This window comes from Macrobrachium rosenbergii, chromosome 25 (assembly GCF_040412425.1).
Source record: "Macrobrachium rosenbergii isolate ZJJX-2024 chromosome 25, ASM4041242v1, whole genome shotgun sequence".
Classification (NCBI taxonomy): domain Eukaryota; kingdom Metazoa; phylum Arthropoda; class Malacostraca; order Decapoda; family Palaemonidae; genus Macrobrachium; species Macrobrachium rosenbergii.
Genome location: NC_089765.1, coordinates 28,039,410 through 28,059,967, shown reverse-complemented (window position 1 = coordinate 28,059,967; position 20,558 = coordinate 28,039,410). Strand labels below are relative to the sequence as shown.

General features: G+C 38.2%; 1 long non-coding RNA gene across 1 annotated transcript in view; it reads left to right on the top strand.

Annotated features, from left to right (window-relative positions):
- The window catches only part of LOC136852512 (uncharacterized), a 172,059-nt gene that overhangs the window by 83,102 nt on the left and 68,399 nt on the right, over nt 1-20,558 (top strand). The window lies entirely within an intron of this gene.

Here is a 20,558-nt window from a genome sequence, read left to right as displayed (position 1 = left end):
TGTCGGAGCCAAGGATATTGTGTTCGTCGTATCTAAGATAGAAAATAATGATGCGCATCATTCATCTCGTTACCTTAATAGTCACTATTCATTTTTCTTATTTAAAAGTATGGTTGGGATTTGAGCCTATTGCCTAGATCGAGGAGATGATAAGGGACCAGTAATTATGACTCTCAGTGGGGTGGGGGTCTTTGGAGAAGGTGGTGGGGGGGGAGTGAAGCCTTCCTTTACCTGGCCAGGGTTAATATGTGCATGGCCGAAAGAGCTTGAATGTGTGGTTGTCCCAGTGGACAAATTTGTGGCCATCAGTATCGGTTTCGGAAGGGGCGGAGCTCCCCCGGTAAGGTCACAACATTCGAAGTTATATTATGTATAGTAAAAATTACTGATGCAGAAAAGCCACTGTCTAGCGGGTTTTGATTTTCGGAATGTTAGATGATTTAGGAGTAGGTAGAATTTATATGAATTGATAATAAAAATACAGTTAGTGTGCCTTAGAAATGTAATTGCAATTCATTGAACAATTATTTAATTGCAGAGAAACTTCTGAAGAAATCAGTGCTCGGGAGAGTAATGAAAAAAGATGGCTTTCAAATCTTTATATAAAAATAAAAGTTTGAATAACCGGCCGTATTAGCTCATTTAGTTTTAGGGATTGTTTTTCATCCATGGGCTGATGAGAGAGGCAGCCACATACCTAGTGTTTTCCTTCTGACTTTCCACCCTCTCCAACTATTGTTTCATAGTGCAGCTGCGTGGTTTTCCTCCTCTTACACCTTTCCAACCTCCTTACTGTCAGTTTCCCTTTCCGCGCTGAGTGACTGACCTCATAGGTCCCAGCTCTTGGCCGTTGGTCTAAATACTATATTCTATTCTCGATACCCAGTGTCTTGAAAAGTCACTGAAATGTGTTTTTATTTATAGGAAGTTTTGTGCTTGCAACCTTTTGTTTTTTGTGTTTTTTCTTGTATGTTGGCAGCATGCGCATGGGAATACTTCTTGTATCTCGGTTTACAAGAACTGAAATGTTTTGTTTCGGCAAAATATTGTTTTAAATGTTATTCCAAATAAATCAGCATTTGTTGAGACTCATCCCAATGATATTTTGTTCGTCATATATATCGTTGAATGACCTTAGGGTCACAGTGCTTGGGTTTTGATCCTTCTTAATACATGCGTTTGTAAAATTTCACCTCCTCCGCTCCATAGTTCTTTGGGGTCGGCTGGTACCTCTCTCTCTCTCTCTCTCTCTCTCTCTCTCTCTCTCTCTCTCTCTCTCTCTCTCTCTCGTACGCTCGGTGAAGGACCCTTGAGCTGAATGAATGCGCATAAACTGGGGTATTCCTCCACACTGAAGGTCACCCTGGTCTCTGGCAAAGCTGTTCGGTCTAGTCCGTTTAAGAGTCAGGTTTAGTCCAAGGTATATTGAAGGAGCCTCCCTTCTATATACCTTGGTTTAATCATAATCTGAAAACGTATGTATTTAGAAGCAGTACAAGTATCCCCTACTAGGTGTTGCTCTCTGGAGCTTTTAAACTCTGCACTCTTTTTTTTATTGACTGGCTGCTTTTGGAGCAAGATCCCATCCCAGCAGGTTGGCCCCGTAGCGGGGTATTGCCGTCAGTGAACCTCATGCGGTGCACTGTAGGCATTTCTTAAGGTTCTTTGCAGCGTGCCTTCGGCCCCTAGCTGCGATTCTTTTGTTCCTTTTACTGTACCTCCTTTCATATTCTCTTTCTTCCATCTTACTTTCCACCCTCTCCTAATAATTGATTCATAGTACAACTGCGAGGTTATCCTCCTGTTACACCTTTCAGACCTTTTACTGTCAATTTCCGTTTCAGCGCTGAATGACCTCATAGGTCCCAGTGCTTGGCCTTTGGCCTAAATTCTAGATTCAATTCAATTCATTCAGCAGGTTGGCTTAATCTACAGCACAGCAATCCTCTTTTCCATCGACATGTGTGGATATCAGAATTGACACTTCTACAGATGTTATGTGAAGGTCATGCCCTCTAGAATTCTCACGTCAAAATTTCTAACTCTTTCCATTCTTCTGTGTTTCCAGGGTTTTATCTGATTTTGAAATTATAGCGACGCTGTTATAAGGTAGAATTCCATTGATGCCTCTGCATTACTTATTTATGTTTAGTAGCATAAATCTATGCAGGATTAAGCTGTTCCTTGGGTTTCAATTTCCTTTGCATACAAAGTAATTTTAAAATAGACTTCAATCTTATAGATAGACTTTCTGAGGAACTAATGGTTACCAGGGATGGTATTGAGGCAGTATTTTATATTGTATTTGACTCGTGCTTTTGTATAACTTGCCCTTATTATTTTTTTGTAATTGCTTTTGATTTTCCCATATAAGCTTATTATTTGACCTTATTATTTCTTTGAAATTACTTTTGATTTGCCCATATATGCTTATTATTTGACCTTATTATTTCTTTGAAATTACGTTTGATTTGTCCATGTACTCGTATGCTTATTTTTTTACCTTATTATTTCTTTGTAATTGCTTTTGATTTGCCCATATATGCTTATTATTTGACCTTATTATTTCTTTGAAATTACTTTTGATTTGCCCATATATGCTTATTATTTGACCTTATTATTTCTTTGAAATTACTTTTGATTTGCCCATATATTCTTATTATGTGACCTTATTATTTCTTTGAAATTACTTTTGATTTGTCCATATATGCTTATTATTTGGCCTTATTATTTCTTTGAAATTACTTTTGATTTGTCCATATATGCTTATTATTTGGCCTTATTTCTTTGAAATTACTTTTGATTTGCCCATATATGCTTATTATTGGTCTTCTGCCATTACGTTTATTATGCGCTCTTACCATATACGAATCTCCGGCCCTTCTCTTCAGCCCATCTAGGTATATGCAAGTTGCTCAAGTTTCTGGTCAACAATGAAACCTTTCCCTTTGACCACAAGAGAGAGAGAGAGAGAGAGAGAGAGAGAGAGAGAGAGAGAGAGAGACCTAAAACAAAACTACCCTTGTATGGAATCTTTGGTATGATTCATTTGCCAACTCATTCCTTTCTGGGCGGCTTTGTGGTCAGCTGTAAGAAAAAAAAAATATGAACAGCAGCACCAGTATGCAGTAAATGTGCCTTGCTGACGAACTCCTCAGTTCCAGAGGTCCTTTATTCCCCACACTGTTGAACTGTGGAACAGCCTCCCAGAGGATGTGGTGCATTTAGAACTTCAGATGTTCAAGCGAAGATGCAATGCATTACTACCCAAATACAATTCTCTTTGTATTTTATTAATTTACTCACATTTTCAGCTATTTATTTAGTTATTTGTTAATTTATTTTTTTTTTATTTTTTGGTAAGTGATCTCTTCTCTCTGTATTTCCCATTATATTCTGCTAATTCTTTCTAATGAACACCATATTCTTTGGAAGCATGAATTTCAAGTCAGTGGCCCCTGTGAGCATTGTCCGTATGAATGGGGTTCATCTTCTGAATAATAATAATAATAATAATTTTATCCTAAATTATACTAATGAACTGATGCTGATAATTTTTGCTGTTCTTAATATTATTGCCGATATAATACCGCACCTTTTGGGCGATATTATGTTGCTTCTGCTTTAATTATTAATCTGTTTTTCGCCAGGCTTTGACCTTGAGTCACTTCGGTAGTTGCGAAGCTAGACCTTCAAAATTTGAAACCTAGGAGTACCAAGATATGGGAACGAAAGTTCCAGTCGACAGTTAAGTCACTGCAGTTCCTCTCTCCTTGAAAGAAAAAGACAAGTAAAAAATGCGCCGGAGAGATTTCTGTACAACGTATAATGCTGTATGAAACTCTCAGCCGCTGTCCATGAAGCTTTCAGCACGGCCCTGTATAGCGGTGCCAGACGCACGATCATGGCTAACTTTAACCTTAAGTAAAGTAAAAACTACTGAGGCTAGAGGGCTGCATTTTGCTATGTTTGATGATTGGAAGGCCGATGATCAACATACCAATTTGCAGCCCTCTAGCCTCAGTAGTTTTTAAGATCTCAGGGCGGACAGAAAAATAGCCATGTCAATAGTTTTCTTTTACCGACAATTAAATGTGCTGTTTTGAAAGCCACTGGTTTATTGATTAAAAAATTTTGCCCTTGTGATTCGAGATGAATTCTAATGCAGTTGGATCATATTTCCGTATGTCGAGTATTATTATTATTATTATTATTATTATTATTATTATTATTATTATTATTATTATTATTATTATTACTAAAGGGTGAAAAAGAAGAAAATTTTTCAGAAACAAAGATTTACTTTCCCTTAGATATACGCAAGGATGTGAGAGTGGTTTTATCAGAATTGCTTGAGGAATTCTAGAAAACTCTATTATTGGTTTCATGGTCGGCCGTCTCAGAAGGACCAAGTGACATAAGATGTAGGTCATAGGCAAAGCGTTGGGACCTATGAGATCATTCAGCGCTGAATTAGAAACTAGGAGTCAAGGAGATTTTGAAGGTGGAGTTAAGTATATCTCAGTTTAACCAGACCACTGAGCTGATTAACAGCTCTCCTAGGGCCGAACAATATAAAGCAATTGTTAGGAGAGGGTGGAAAGTAAGATGGAAGAAAGATAATATGAACGGAGGTACAGAAAGAAGAGTGAAAGGGCTTGCAGCTAGTAGGGGCCGAAGGGATGCTGCAAAGAACCTCAAGTAATGCTTACAGTGCACGAGGTGAGGTGCACTGACGACACTACTTCTCTACAGGGTACCAAGTGACATGTCAAGCACACACACACACACACACACTCACACACACATCCTCCCCGTTCTATTTGTGTTTTGGTGTTCACCATTAAACTGTTGCGTGCTCGCTCTGTTCCGTTCACAGCTGACCTTGCCTTAGCTGCCTTTTGGGTGTCTTCTTTCGAGCGCTCCCGAAGCCTTCCCACCCTCCCTCCCTGTCACGCACCCCCTCACTCTCCTTCTCCCCGTCCCACACCCCTCCCCTCTCACGGGGGTCCATCCCCCCCCCCCCCCAATGCCCTCCGTCCTCTTTGTTTTCCTCAATGACAGAGATCCGACTTGCCGACTTGCCTCACTGACTTCTTCTCTGACCTGTTGCCAAACAGAAACGGGGAGGGGGTGGGGGTGGGGATGAATAGAGAGGGAGAGAGGGGGAGGGGTGAGGATGCCGTAGCAAACACGTGGAGTGATTACACTGGGTCACGTTATACAACTTCCTTTGGCATTTGTTTGTTTTTCGTTTGTGCTCTTCACACGAGGGCTTGTTTGCTTCTCGTGTTTGTACAGATCTGCTCTCATTCAGGTCACTCGTATTGAAGGTTAGCAGAGCTGTTGTTTTTTTCTTCGCGTAAGTAAATGCTTAGTTATTGTGTTTACTAAAAATTTCTCGAGTGTCTGTAACTGAAATAATAACCGTTCTGTCTTCCTTCCGAGCGTTGAGCTGAACTAAATTAAACTGGTGATAATATTCAGTGCACGGATTAAAGGAAATATTTTCCATAAAAATAAATTGGAGCTGGAAGTTATTTGTACGTTATAGCTCTTTAATGAAACAAAATCAACTAAATTATGATTTAAAAGAAACGTCGAAGATTAAACGATAAATTACTTTAAATGAAGTGTAGTATTCTAAATCATTAGTCTATAGTGTAATTAGAAATCTGTTGTATATTGATGATATAGTAAATTTAGTCATCGAAGTGAAACGGATGTCTGGCTCCTTATAGTCATCGACTGAGAATTAGAATGAGGACTTGCAGAGTTCTCTACCTGAATATAATGTTAACAAGAAAAGAGTAAACTATTACTTAAGTTTTATTAGTTTTGTGGAAAAGAAAACTATTGAGATGGCTTTGTCTGTCTGTCCGCACTTTTTCTGTCCGCCCTCAGATCTTAGAAACTGCTGAGGCTAGAGGGCTGCAAATTGGTATGTTGATCATCCACCTTCTAATCATCAAACATACCAAATTGTAACCATCTATCCTCAGTTGTTTTTATTTTATTTAAGGTTAAAGTTAGCCATGATCGTGTCTTGCAACAACATAGGCCACCACCGATGCCGTAGTTGAAAGTTTCATGGGCCTCGGCTGAGAGTTTCATTATAGGCTGTACAGAAAACTCGATTGCGCCGAAGAAGCTTAGGCGCATGTTTTACTTGTTATATTTTGGACATAATTTCTTTGACATTGATTCGAAAAATAATATTGAAAAGTGGCAGCTATTATTAAATTTTTATTATATTTTGGGCATTTTTACGTGCACATCAGTTAGGAAATGATGGTGAAATGAAACGTTGGAAAATATTGCGTAAGCTGTATTATATTTATGACATTATTTCTTTTGACAGAGATATTGATGTTTAACTTCCTTTTAATATCATTCAAATCTTATTTTTTGGAGACCTTAAGTCGTATCTCATCTAGTACGATACATAACAGAAGATTCAAGAAAATTCAAGTAAAAAATGCACCGAGGTCTTTTCGGCGCAATCGAGTTTTCTGTACAGTGTATAATGCTGTATGAAACTCTCAGTCGCGGCCCATGAAAATTTTACCAACGGCCCGGTGGTGGCATGAGTTGTTGGCTCCTATAGCGGTACCAGACGCACGATCATGGCTAACTTTAACCTTAAATATATAAAAACTACTGGGGGGGCTGAGGGTATGCAATTTGGGGTGGATGATCAACATGATGGTTGGAGGGTGGGTGATCAACATACCAATTTGCAGCCCTCTAGCCTTAGTAGTTTTTAAGATCTGAGGTCGGACAGTAAAAGTGCGGACGGACAGACAAAGCCATCTCAATAGTTTTCTTTTACAGAAAACTAAAATATATTGACCCAAATGAATTAATTGCAGGTCATAACTGAAAGTACTTTTGCATCTGGGTCAGCAGATTGTGCTGAGTTCAAGATCATCTTTATGGTCGGTCGCAGAGGTTAATGGAGCTCATTTGGGCGATCGTGTTGCCCGCAAGTGCATCTGTGATTAAGAAGGGGCGGCAATTTGCATTGTTGAGAGAGAGAGAGAGAGAGAGATTCTTGTCATCCAAACACGGGCTTCTCTTTTGTGCTTTTTCACTGTGTGTGTATTGTACGATTTTGGCCATGCAGGGGGTTAAGAGAGGGAGGGAGGGACACCGATTGTGATTTGTACCGGGCAAAATTCAGTGTCACAGAGAAAGACGTCTTCATAGAATGAACACGATTTTGCCGTGAAAGAAGGACTAATTCGTTGCAGGACAGGTCTTTGATTAAAGTCATGATGAATTTAGATCGTTAGAAATGATAATGTGCTTTTTAAAAGAAATAGGATTTTATCACTTACCAACAGTAAATCTGATCAAATCCTATTTCTTTTAACATGCACATTATTATTTATCACTTACCTATAGTAAATCTGACCGTGCACTGTAGGTATTACTTAAGGTTCTTCGCAGCTGTAACCCCTTTCATTTCTTTTACTGTACCTCCATTCATATTCCTTTTTTTCCATCTTACTTTCTACCCTCTCCTAACAGTTGATCCTTATTGCAACTGCGAGGTTTTCCTCCTGTTACACCTGTCAAACCTTTTACTGTCAATTTCCGTTTAAGCACTGAATGACCTCATAGGTGCCAGCGCTTGGCCTTTGGTCTAAATGCTAGGTTTGAAGTTTTAAGTCTAAATTTCTTACTCCAATCTGGTATTAGCTATTGTAATAGCAATCTGCTTTTGTATTAGAATGAGTTCGTTCGTCTTTTGTTTTTTGTGACGGGAAGAGATTGAAATTTTCAGTGTCGTACATCACCTATAGTTTAGTAGGACTTTTACAGGAAATGTAAAATGAAAAAATAAGTAGCAAAGCACTGAACAGCATATGTATATACTGTATATATAGCCATCATCAGTAGCAGCAAATATGATCCATTTTCTATACTATTTATACTACCCACATGACAGTGTTAGTAAAATAAAATGCAATAAATTGGCAACATTCGCATTGCTACTTGATGAAGATTATTATACCTTCTTTCTTTGTTTATCCCCCCACACACACATTTTAGACATACATACATACTGTACATACATACACACATATTTTATACATATACATATATATATATATATATATATATATATATATATATATATATATATATATATATATATATATATATATATATATATATATATATGTCTAAAATGTGTGCAGGGGGATACACAAAGAAAGAAGGTATAATAATTTTCATCAAGTAGCAATGCGAATGTTGCCAATTTATTGCATTTTATTTTACTAAGACTGTCATGTGGGTAGTATAAATAGTATAGAAAATGGATCATATTTGTTGCTACTGATGATGGCTATATATACAGTATATATATATATATCCTGTTCAGTGCCTAAAAAGAAAGGGATTGTAAGATCTAGAGGAAGAGGAAGCATCATGAAAACCGCCTTTTAGTTTCCTTCTGTACTTTTTCTGTCCGCCCTCAGATCTTAAAAACTACTGAGGCTAGAGGGCTGAAAATTGGTACGTTGATCATCCACCCTCCAATCATCAAACGTACCAAATTGCAGCCCTCTAGCCTCAGTAGTTTTTATTTTATTTAAGGTCAAAGTTAGCCATGACCGTGCGTCTAGCACCGCTATAGGTGCCAGCAACACAGGCCACCACCGGTACATGGCTGAAAGTTTCACGGTCCGCGGCTTAGAGTTTCATACAGTATCATACGCTGTACCGAAAACTCGATTGCGTCGAAGAAACTTCGGCGCATATTTTACTTGTTTTCTGTTAGAGCGTGTTTTTGTTTTCCATTACAGTGACAAAGTCATTCCACCTCGTTCCGTGACATTTTGTCTTTTGTTCGTCATACCATTCGAGTTTTGTCTTTTTTTTTTATCAAGGTGTGTGATTTAATTACTTGATTCTTATCCGCCGATTTGCGATGATGTAATGCTGAAATATCACATGAAAGGACTGGAATTTGATGGCTGTATTATATCTTCATGTAAAGGATGTATATCATGACGGGAGATATAAATAGATATACACGATAAACAGGTCTGCCAGATACAGAGCGCGAGAAAGTATAAATCAGTCTCCGGTTGGTGTCCCTTTGGCAAGACTCGCGGGGGAGATCGACAGTGACGTCACAGTGCTTGTTGCCATGTCTCACCTGGGCGCCCTGCCATCAGTGCACCTCTCCAGGGGACCTCCCTTGGTAAACTATAGGCGTCAGTAAAGAGTGCTTGGCTTGACAGCCTAAATTCCATTGATCAAATCAGTGTCTCGCCTGAAGCCCTCGTGGGGGGTTAGTACCATCAGTGCACCTCAAGTGGTGTGCTGTAGGTGTTACTTGGGTCTTTGCAGCGTCCCTTCGGCCCTCAGCTGCAATCTCTTTCATTCTTTTTGTTGTACATCGTATCATATTCTCTTTCTTCCATCTGACAGTTGTTTCATAGTGCAACTGCAAGGTTTTCCTCCAGTTAACACCTTTCAAACCTTCTCGTTGTCAATTTCCCTTTCAGCTCTGATTGACCTCATAGGTTCCAGCGCTTGGCCTTTGGTCTAAATTCTATTTTCTATCTTATTCACCAGAAGGGGCCATTCAGAAAGCAATGAAAAAACTTCACCCACTTTATAACTGAACGATTCACTTGGGTTTCCGTAGAGCGCCTAGGAGACAGGGTTCTCATGGGCTGCGTTTCGTGAAGATGGTAGAGAACTTCGATCATAAAATCAAAGTATCCTCTTCGACTGAGAGCGGCGAGATTGAGGACTTGCCAAGATCTCGATTTGGAAATCATGGTGACAAGAAAAGTCGGATCGTTTACTTCAGTTTTATTACATTTTGGGCCTTATTTCTATATTTCTATGCCAGATATCTCTATGTACGCTTTGGTTCATTGTCGTTCAGACCTGATTCTTTCTATTACTTAGATCCTCTTACATAAATTAGATATATATATATATATATATATATATATATATATATATATATATATATATATATATACATATATACTGTATAGATATATTGTATATGTGTATGTATGTGTTTGTATATATGTGTTTGTATATATAAATAAACATATGAATATATGTTTATATAAACAGTATATATATATATATATATATATATATATATATATATATATATATATACACAAAAAGTTAAGTATACCTTAGTTTAACCAGATCACAGAGCTGATTAACAGCTCTCTAGGGCTGGCCTGAAGAATTAGACTTATTTTATATGGCTAAGAACACACACATATATATGTATATATATAAATACATACATATATATACATACGTATATATATATAAATACCTATATATTGTATATATATATATATATATATATATATATATATATATATATATATATATATATATATATATATATATATATGTGTGTATATGTGTGTATGTGTGTGTGTGTGTGCCAGGATGTAATTGTCATGTCATTTTCCTTATAAATGAGCATTATTTTGCTTTAAGAACTTTTGCTTCCATGTATTTCACTTAATTCTTCTTCCATTAAACCTAAGCTAACATAAAGTTTCAAGTACGGGACACAGGACACCACCGTGACGCAAACTAAAGCCGAATGGGAAAGCGCTATGATTTTATTAAGTGGACTCTTATAACACTGACGTCAGGGCCTGTTATGTCTTCTCCCGTTGATGAGCCGGACACGAGCTCCAATTTTGTTCAGTTTCTGTAACACTGCATAGTTAAGACGGTTGCTGATAGTTATTTTGTTAGGCCGTTTATGCTGCATCTAGTTCATCTGTTTTTGTTAAGCTGTTTACGCTGCGTCTAGTTCATCTGTTTTTGTTAAGCTGTTTACACAGCGTCTAGTTCATCTGTTTTTGTTAAGCTGTTTACGCTGCGTCTAGTTCATGTGTTTTTGTTAAGCTGTTTGCGCAGCGTCTAGTTCGTCTGTTTTAGTTAAGCTGTTTACGCTGCGTCTAGTTCATCTGTTTTTGTTAAGCTGTTTACGCAGCGTCTAGTTCATCTGTTTTAGTTAAGCTGTTTACGCTGCGTCTAGTTCATCTGTTTTTGTTAAGCTGTTTATGCAGCGTCTAGTTCATCTGTTTTAGTTAAGCTGTTTACGCTGCGTCTAGTTCATCTGTTTTTGTTAAGCTGTTTACGCTGCATCTAGTTGTTTTGGTTTGGTTAAGCTGTTTACGCTGCATCTAGCTCATTTGTTTTGGTTAAGCTGTTTACCCTGCACCTAGTTGTTTTGGTTTGGTTAAGCTGTTTACGCTGCATCTAGCTCCTCTGTTTTGGTTAAGCTGTTTACGCTGCATCTAGCTCCTCTGTTTTGGTTAAGCTGTTTACGCTGCATCTAGTTCATCTGTTGATATAGTGCAACTTGGTGTGTTTACCTGTTGGAAGAGTTGAATTGGAGGTAATAGCAATCTCTTTCCTTTTGCAGTTATTTTTAAATTGGCTCCGGCTGTGTGGGATGAACGGTTTATTGGTTAATTCACAGACTATCCAAGTAATAAAATATTTTAGCAAATTTCACAGACTATGCAAGTAGTAAAATATTTTAGCAAATTTCACAGACTGTCCAAGTAGTAAAATATTTTACTAAATTTCACAGACTGTCCAAGCAATAAAATATTTTAGCAAATTTCACAGACTATCCAAGTAATAAAATATTCTAGCAAATTTCACAGACTATCCGAGCAATAAAATATTTTAGCAAATTTCACAGACTGTCCAAGTAGTAAAATATTTTAGCAAATTTCACAAACTATCCAAGCACTAAAATATTTTAGCAAATTTCACAGACTATCCAAGTAATAAAATATTCTAGCAAATTTCACAGGCTATCCAAGCAATAAAATATTTTAGCAAATTTCACAGACTGTCCGAGTAATAAAATATTCTAGCAAATTTCACAGGCTATCCAAGCAATAAAATATTTTAGCAAATTTCACAGACTGTCCGAGTAATAAAATATTCTAGCAAATTTCACAGGCTATCCAAGCAATAAAATATTTTAGCAGATTTCACAGACTGTCCAAGTAGTAAAATATTTCAGCAAATTTCACAGACTATCCAAGTAATAAAATATTCTAGCAAATTTCACAGACTATCCAAGCCATAAAATATTTAGCAAATTTCACAGACTGTCCAAGTAATAAAATATTCTAGCATATTTCACAGACTATCCAAGCAATAAAATATTTTAGCAAATTTCACAGACTATCCAAGTAACAAAATATTTTAAGAGTCCATAAATCAAGTAGGATAGAAATTCTTGCCACTCTACCACTCTAGTAATGGCACGCTAATAAGACAGTTGCTGCTGTGACATAACAGGAGAAAGATCACAGTAGCACTGTTTCGACATTTGCCATAATGATTCTAATCGCGAATACTGTACAACATCTTGATTTTACTCTTCTATCAAAACGAGCTACGATCATCACGTGACTTCTGTGAGATTGTTTCAGATGTCTTGGGAAAAAAAAAGGTTGAAATTGCTCTACTTACAGAAGGTAATAAACATCTTTGTGATACATAATATGAAGAATACACCAGTCTCCATTTCTTGGAAAGTATTCGACAATTAGAGAAAATTCTTGTCATCATGAGACCATTAAAACCAGGCCTCGTAGTTCACGACTTTTGTTACTACTTTGTACGGAACTATAGGGATTTATGAACCTTCGGCCCCTAACTGCAACCTTTTTCATTCCTTTTACTGTACCTCCGTTTATATTCTCCTTCTTCCATCTGCCTTTCCACCCTTGTCTAAAGTTGTTTCATAGTGCAACTGCGAGGTTTTCCTCCTGTTACACTTTTCAAACCTTCTTACTGTTAATTTCGCTTTCAGCTCTGAATGACCTCATAGGTCCCAGCGCTTAATCTTTGGCCTATATTTTGTACCTTATTCTATTCTGTAAAGTACGTAGAGCGTAAACGTTATCCAGGTACCAACTGTAGGCATTACCTGAGGTTCTTTGCAGCGTCCCTTCGGCCTCTAGCTGCAACCCCTTTCATTCCTTTTACTGTAACTCCGTTCATATTCTCTTTCTTCCGTCTTACTTTCCACCCTCTCTTTACAATTGTTTCAACATTATTTTCATCGCTGAATGACCTGATAGGTCCTAGTGCTTGGCCCTTGGCCTAAATTTTATATTCAATTCAATCCAGGTTTCTCAATTCTGGCCATCCTTGTTCGTTCAGCCGGGCATTAAATGTCGGCCATTTTAACAAAGCCATGCGAAGATAACCAATAGGCTGCTTGTTCAATATAAGACTCCCAGAAATCTGAGTTCGGTAACCCCACGCGTTTCCAGGTAACCAGTTTCCCAGAAACATATTTATTCTTATTAGATTGGGCGTTAAACTTGTCACCGTTCTATGTATACTGCAAGGTTCTGCATTCTTTACTTTGCACAGTGTACCCTAAAGTAAACAAGTGAAAAATGCGCTGAAGTTTCTTCGGCACAATCGAGTTTTCTGTACTGCGTATAATGCTGTATGAAACTCTCAGCCTCGGCACGTGAAACATTCAACCACGGCCCGGTGGTGGCCTGTGTCGTTGCCACCTATAGCGGATGCTAGACGAACCATCATGGCTAAATTTAACCTTAAGTGAAATCAAAACTACTAAGGCTAGAGGGCTGCAATTTGATATGTTTGATGATTGGAGGGTGGATGATCAACATACCAATTTGCAGCCCTCCAGCCTCAGTATTTTTTAAGATCTGAGGGCGGACAGGAAAAAGTGCGGACGGACAGACAAATAGCCATCTCAGTGGTTTCCTTTTACTGAAAACTAAAAGATGAAAAGTTCTGTGTCACTGAACAGTAAAGTTATTCAATGATAAAAGTAATAATTTTGTATACTTTCTATATTACGGAAATTAACGACAGTCATAATAAGGTAGGTCCAATGGATTTCTTATGTTTAAAATCTCTAGTCTTTGGAGCATAATTTGGAAAAGAACTACCATTTAACTGATAGAACTTGAATCATCTCATGGGACATGAATTTCAGTTTCCATGGAAAACGAAAGTCTTGAGAGGAATTGCATAGTATCTATGTCGTAAGAAGATTTGAAACACTGAGAAGTGTTGATGCAAACAGAAATTTTTAAAATGAAGCTTAGGTAGACTTCCTTTCAAACTGGGTATAATGCGGTGTTTTTATTTGCTAATCGCTTATATAATTGCAAAACTACAATGTATTTCAATTTGCAGTAAGTTGATTTCCTCGTTGGGCGAGTGGGTTCCGTTCTCAGCTAGCACTCTGCTGGCCGCGAGTTCGAATCTCCGACCGGCCAATGAAGAACAAGAGGAATCTATTTCTGGTGATAGAAATTCATTTCTCGCTATAATGTGGTTCGGATTCCACAGTAAGCTGTAGGTCCCGTTGCTAGTAACCAATTGGTTCTTAGCCACGTAAAATAAATCTAATCCTTAGGGCCAGCCCTAGGAGAGCTGTTAATCAGCTCAGTGGTCTGGTTAAACTAAGATATACTTAACTTTTTGCAGTAAGTTGAACTGCTGTGTCTTTATATTCCAAATCCACGTTGTCTGACCAAGGGTAATTATGTATTTCAGCCCCGAAGTATTTGTTCTTCAGTCCTGCTCGTTAATAAATGAAATTAGTCTCTCAGTGCGCATATATGCAGCGTATGTCTTTCCGTAATTTTGTCCGATTTTTTGGTCAGTACAGTAGTTATACCACAGCAATGATGGAATGTTTTTTTATTAGTAGTCTTTAACAGCATATGGGAATGGTACAGCTTAATGTCATTCTCTGGTTAGATCCCAGTCTTGGGTTTGGAAAGCCTAGTTCCATTAGCGCGGTTCCATGATCATCAACAAGCATTAGTAGATGGAAAGCTTACATATTTTTCATCGTTGAACATTGTTAAATTTAATAGACACAACTCCCTGTAGTAGGCGAGTGCCGTCAGTGCACCTCATACGGTGCCCTATAGGCATTACTTAAGTTCTTTGCAGCGTCGCTTCGGTCCCAAGCTGCAACCCCTTTCATTCCTTTTATTGTACCTCTGTTCATATTCTCTCTTCCAGCTTGTTATCCACCCTCTCCTAACAGTTATTTCATAGTGCAACTGCGAGGCTTTCTTCTTGGTGTACTTTTCAAACTTTTCTACTCTCAGTTTCTTTTCAGTGCTGAATGACCTCATAGGTCCCAGTGCTTGGCCTTTGGCCAAAATTCAGTATTCTATTCTTTCTATTCTAATAGATGCAACTAGATACTCCTTGAGCATTTGCAGATCGGATCTTGTCTGTCCAGCATATAGACAAAGAGTTTTCCTTAATATCACAGTTGTGCCCATCTAGACTTGGAGCGGTGTTGAGTTTAGCTTCAAGAACCTCATGTTTTGCTTAAGAAATTGACTTGTTGGCTGAGAGCACTTTGGGTTTACCATTGGTTGCTTATGGTGAAACTTCAAACTGAACAGAAAGCATCTTGCATCACTGATGCTCTGCATCTGGTCAGTGCTATTTACAGTGGCAAGAAATCTTCACCCGAAAATGAAAAAGGCAACTATTTAGAAGCAACACAAAAATCAGAATCCCCAATATATGGATTGATCAGATTTCACTGATGGAGTAAGACTGGCTGTAGTAGCCGATGATAAAATTCGACAAAAGTCGTTGATGATTTTGACAAAACGACAAAAGAATTCCGTAGTTGTTAACTAGTTTTTATGGCTGAGCTGTAAAAATTGCAATGAAATATTTGTAGGTGTGGAAAAATCGAACGGCAACTCACGATGTACAGGAAGTGCAAGACTGATTGGCCCTCTGGATTGCAAGGAAAAGGATGAAAATAATCTTTTGATGGATTCTATCTCAATTGGATATTGAGATAACGAGAAGGTAGATTTGGCACCTTGATTGCTTCTGAAAAGTGTTTCAAATTCAGATAACATCCACAAGAGTAGCTTAAATCAGTAGGAAGAAATGTGGACTAACTTGACACAAATTATAAACTGAAAACCTTAAAGATATCACTAGGAGAATGGGATTACATGATCTCTGACCGAGGAACAAGTATGAGTTTGACTAGAGAGCACATTGGCTACACAGATTTTAGTCTGATAATCTAATCCAGTGAAAACATTTGAACTGTCATTCTAGGAACAAATTCCTGACAGTCAAATCCAGAACTAGTTTTTGCCTTTGCCATGGAAAGCTCTTTTGATGCCAGTATCTGTTAAAGCATGGATGTATACAGTGTGCTGCTTATGCTCTGCGCCACGACCAAGTATAGGTAATGTTGAGTGTTTTGATCATAATTAAGGTTAAGCTTCAAAATTTTTGCCAGGACCTGTGGTAAAAATGGACTTTTTCTGTGTAAGAAGACCGTCTGCTTATGGCATTCTTCACTAACACTCGGTGCCTTCTCCTTAACGATACCAGTATGCAGAAGTTTGCTCTTAAGTCATCAAGAAGGATTTTTTTTCATATCTTTGTTGCCTTTGACCTTAACTGGACTACTTTATTAGAAAGATGACTCCTCTCCAGGCTTACACAATGGATACATGGTGGTACGAACAGCAAAATAGGGAAACCCTGCCTATGAATAAGGAGCTCCAGGAGTTTTTCAGCCAAATCTATGTATGAAGGAAGGCTGTCCCATCCACAGTAGCCACATTTTCCTTGGCTGTCTTTTGTGTCTGCACTCCCTCCTACTACAGGTGCTCTAACTTGGCCTTTCCAAATTTTGCAAAGCCACTCATCAGATAACGACGAGTACTGCAGCTCATAAGAAGCAATTCTTAAGAAGTGCAGAAGTGTCCTGTTTCGCTCTGTATCATGTAAACCGGCAAATCAGTCAAGGTCATCCTTGTAATGTATCCTTTTTTTGATGGTGAAGTACTTGAATGTATGAGCAGTAGTGTGTCTGTCATTACAACCCATTGTTGCTGTTCAACCTCGACTTGAAAAATTTATCATGGGCTTAATGAAATCTACAGTTGTATCCAGTGATATCACTGTAGACAGCTGAAAAGAAAGGTTGCAGTCTGAAACTTTTATATCTCCCATCTTTCTGATGTAGGCACACTGGTTTATAACATTCAAAGGTGCATGTTTTAACATACAGTGAAATTAAGTATTTTAACCAACAAATGAACTGGTGAATATATGTGCGGACTCACTGATGTGTAGGCAGTTGATTGATTGTATGAAAGAGAGCATAAACATGATGGCTAATAGGACGCATTAACGAATGGATTCTTTGTGAACGAATCATAACTTGGTCTAATGAATTGACGTTACTAATATATAAATGGCCTGGAGGGTGTTTTTTTTTGTGGAACTTATGAAATTAAACATCATTAAGGATAAGTCTTCTTATAGAAACAGTTAGAAATATATATGAATACAGAAATGTGTGAAATGCTAAACAAAATAGATGAAAAATGATCTCATGAAGCATCAACAGTTTCACAGAGTGAAGATTTGAAAATATGGAAAACATAGTCGCGAATACAGAGCTTTCAGAATAATGCCTAGCAAAACCAACGGAAATCTTTGCTGACAAAGAAAAGGAAAAGTGATGGACGTTAAAATGCAGAACATAAACACTTGTTTTACCGTACGAATGGTACAACTTGGCTCCTTCGCCTCTCTCTCTCTCTCTCTCTCTCTCTCTCTCTCTCTCTCTCTCTCTCTCTCTCTCTCTTTTATATTTAGCCACGGTACACTTCTGGCACTTCCGCTAGAAAAGAATAGTTCTGAATGCGATGATTTGCATTGAACTTTCTGAGAAGTTGAACGCTGCTGCATTTCGTAAGCCGAGAGAGAAAGGCATCGCGCGAAAATGACAGTGGCAGAAATGTCATCTTCTTCGGGATGTGACAGACAGATGGTGATGGTGGGGCATTTAGTCTCTCGCTGGATTGTGACATTGGCGCAGAAGTCAAATGGTGAACTATACACATTTTTAGTTTTCTGTAAGAGAAAACTATTGAGATGGCTTTGTCTGTCCGTCTGTGCATTTTCTGTCCGCCCTCAGATCTTAAAAACTACTGAGGCTAGAGGGCTGCAAATTGGTATGATGCTCATCCACCCTCCAATCATCAAACATACCAAATTGCAGCCCTCTAGCCTCAGTAGTTTTTATTTGATTTAAGGTTAAAGTTATCCATGACCGTGCGTCTGGCAACGCTATAGGACAGGCCACCACCGGGCCGTGCCTGAAAGTTTCACAGGCCGCGGCTGATAGCTTCATGGGCCGTGGCTGAGAGTTTCATACAACTTTATACGCTGTACAGAAAACTCGATTGCGCCGAAGAAACTTCGGCGCATTTTTTATTTGTTTTTCTTGTCATCTGTCAGTTTACATTTTATTCTAAAATTCCGTATTAATATCAGTTAATTTTTTATGTTTGGACTCAGGGCAAGGAAGTGTTGATCGGTCCTGAGGCAGATGAAGAATCTGAATTTCTTTTTCTTTCAGTTGGTCCAACCCAAAGATGTGTTGGCTGAATAGTACGCGTGCTCGCACGGGAGATTTATTGCTAAATTTAATAATCACCTCTGTTGCAAAATCTGAGCCAGTCACATTTCAATTGGTCATTTATCACTAACCGGATATGACTAGTAAAATAATTACCCAGTGGGAGTGGCATTGGCGTAGTTGTTATCGATATTATTAATTAAATGATACTTTGCATAATTCCAACCTATATATTGCACATATGATTGAAACAAGTAAAAAATGCGCTGAAGTTTCTTCGGCGCAATCGAATTTTCTGTACAGCATATAATGCTGTATGAGCCGCGGCCCATGAAACCTTTCAGCCACGGTCCGGTGGTGGCCTATCTATAGCGTTGCCAGACGCATGACCATGGCTAAATTTAACCTTAAATAAAATAAAAACTACTGAGGCTAGAGCGCTGCAGTTCGGTATGTTTGATGATTGGAGGGTGGGTGATCAACACACCAATTTGCAGCCGTCTAGCCTCAGTAGTCTTTAAGCTCTGAGGGCGGGCAGAAAAAGTGCGGACAAAAAAAGTGCGGACGGACAGACAAATAGCCATCTCAATAGTTTTCTTTTGCAGAAAACTAAAAGAGTAGTGGACCTTAGGACACGAGTGTGCATCCATTTTGTTAAAATCCATCTCCCGACCGCACTTTGTTTTCTTTGATTTATATTCAGTGGCTTTCCTCTTGCAGGAGTGGGATTCTGTTGCCTCCTTCGAGAATAAGATCTCTCTCTCTCTCTCTCTCTCTCTCTCTCTCTCTCTCTCTCTCTCTCTCTCTCTCTCTTCAGACCTTGTCCATCTGCTTTCACACTTAACAACTCATTCTCTGAGCTAATATTTTTTAACTGAACCTCTTTGTAGTAGTCACAAAGTTGAGAACTACGCAGTAGCAATGATTTTGTCCGTAAAATCTATGAAACTTTCCCTAGAATTACGTATTTATTTTATGATCCTTAAACTTTTGAGTCTCTTTGCCTCCAAAGAAGGAATTCTTAATGTTCGAATAGTTATTTGGCTAAAACATCATTGCCGAATGCTCGATCTCTTGAGTGAAAGTATATTCACGTTTTAATACTTATTTGGCATTTTATAGATAAATTTTGAAATCCACTGGGGTCTAGTGTTCTGTAGACGATATGTCGTGTAACTTGTGTTGCTTAGTGCTGTGTATATTTTCATAGAGCTTCATATAATGTCTGAGTTTATGTGTCAAACAACACTTCTGAAACTAGAAAGGGGGTGTTCATGAACGTTGCAAAATAACTCGGCATCCTTTATGCTAAATAAAAACTGCATTCTTGAGTTGTGGATTTTTGAGGGCCGTTAGGAAAACTGTTATTAAATACAAGGTAAATGTTGTATGATGAACATTTGTAAAATAAAAAGAATAAAGAAAAAACAAATTTAAGATAGGTTTAAAGTGAGGTGAGGTGCTGGGGAACATTGTTACAGGAAATTTCATGTAATATTGGAACTCGAGACTATGTATATTGTACATTGAACATTTTTGAATAAAAGATAAAAAAAAAAAAATTAAAGGGCTAGGTCAGGTTATGAAGTCGTTGGGAGTTCGTGTGGGAACGTTTCCCTTTATTTTCTTATTTATTTTGCATTATATATTTCTTTGAAACTAACCTTTGCAACACGGATCGGATTTTAGACCAAGAGGATGACATACACGTGTCATTCCCGTAGGGGGTTAGTGCCGTCAGTGCACCTTATGCGGTGTACTGTAGGCATACTTAAGATTCTTTGTAGCGTGACTTCGACCCCTAGCTGCAACCCCTTCCGTTCCTTTTACTGTACCTCCTTTCATATTCTCTTTCCTCCGTCTTACTTTCCACCCTCTCCTAACAATTGATTCATAGTGCAAGTGCGAGGTTTTCCTCCTGTTACACCTTTCAGACCTTTTTCTCTCAATTTCCGTTTCAGCGCTGACTGACCTCATAGGTCCCTGTGCTTGGCCTTTGGCCCTAATTCTAATTCAGTTCAGTTCATTATACGTGTCATGTCATTTATTCCAGATGCTTTGAGAGAAGCAAGCTTCGAAAATCACT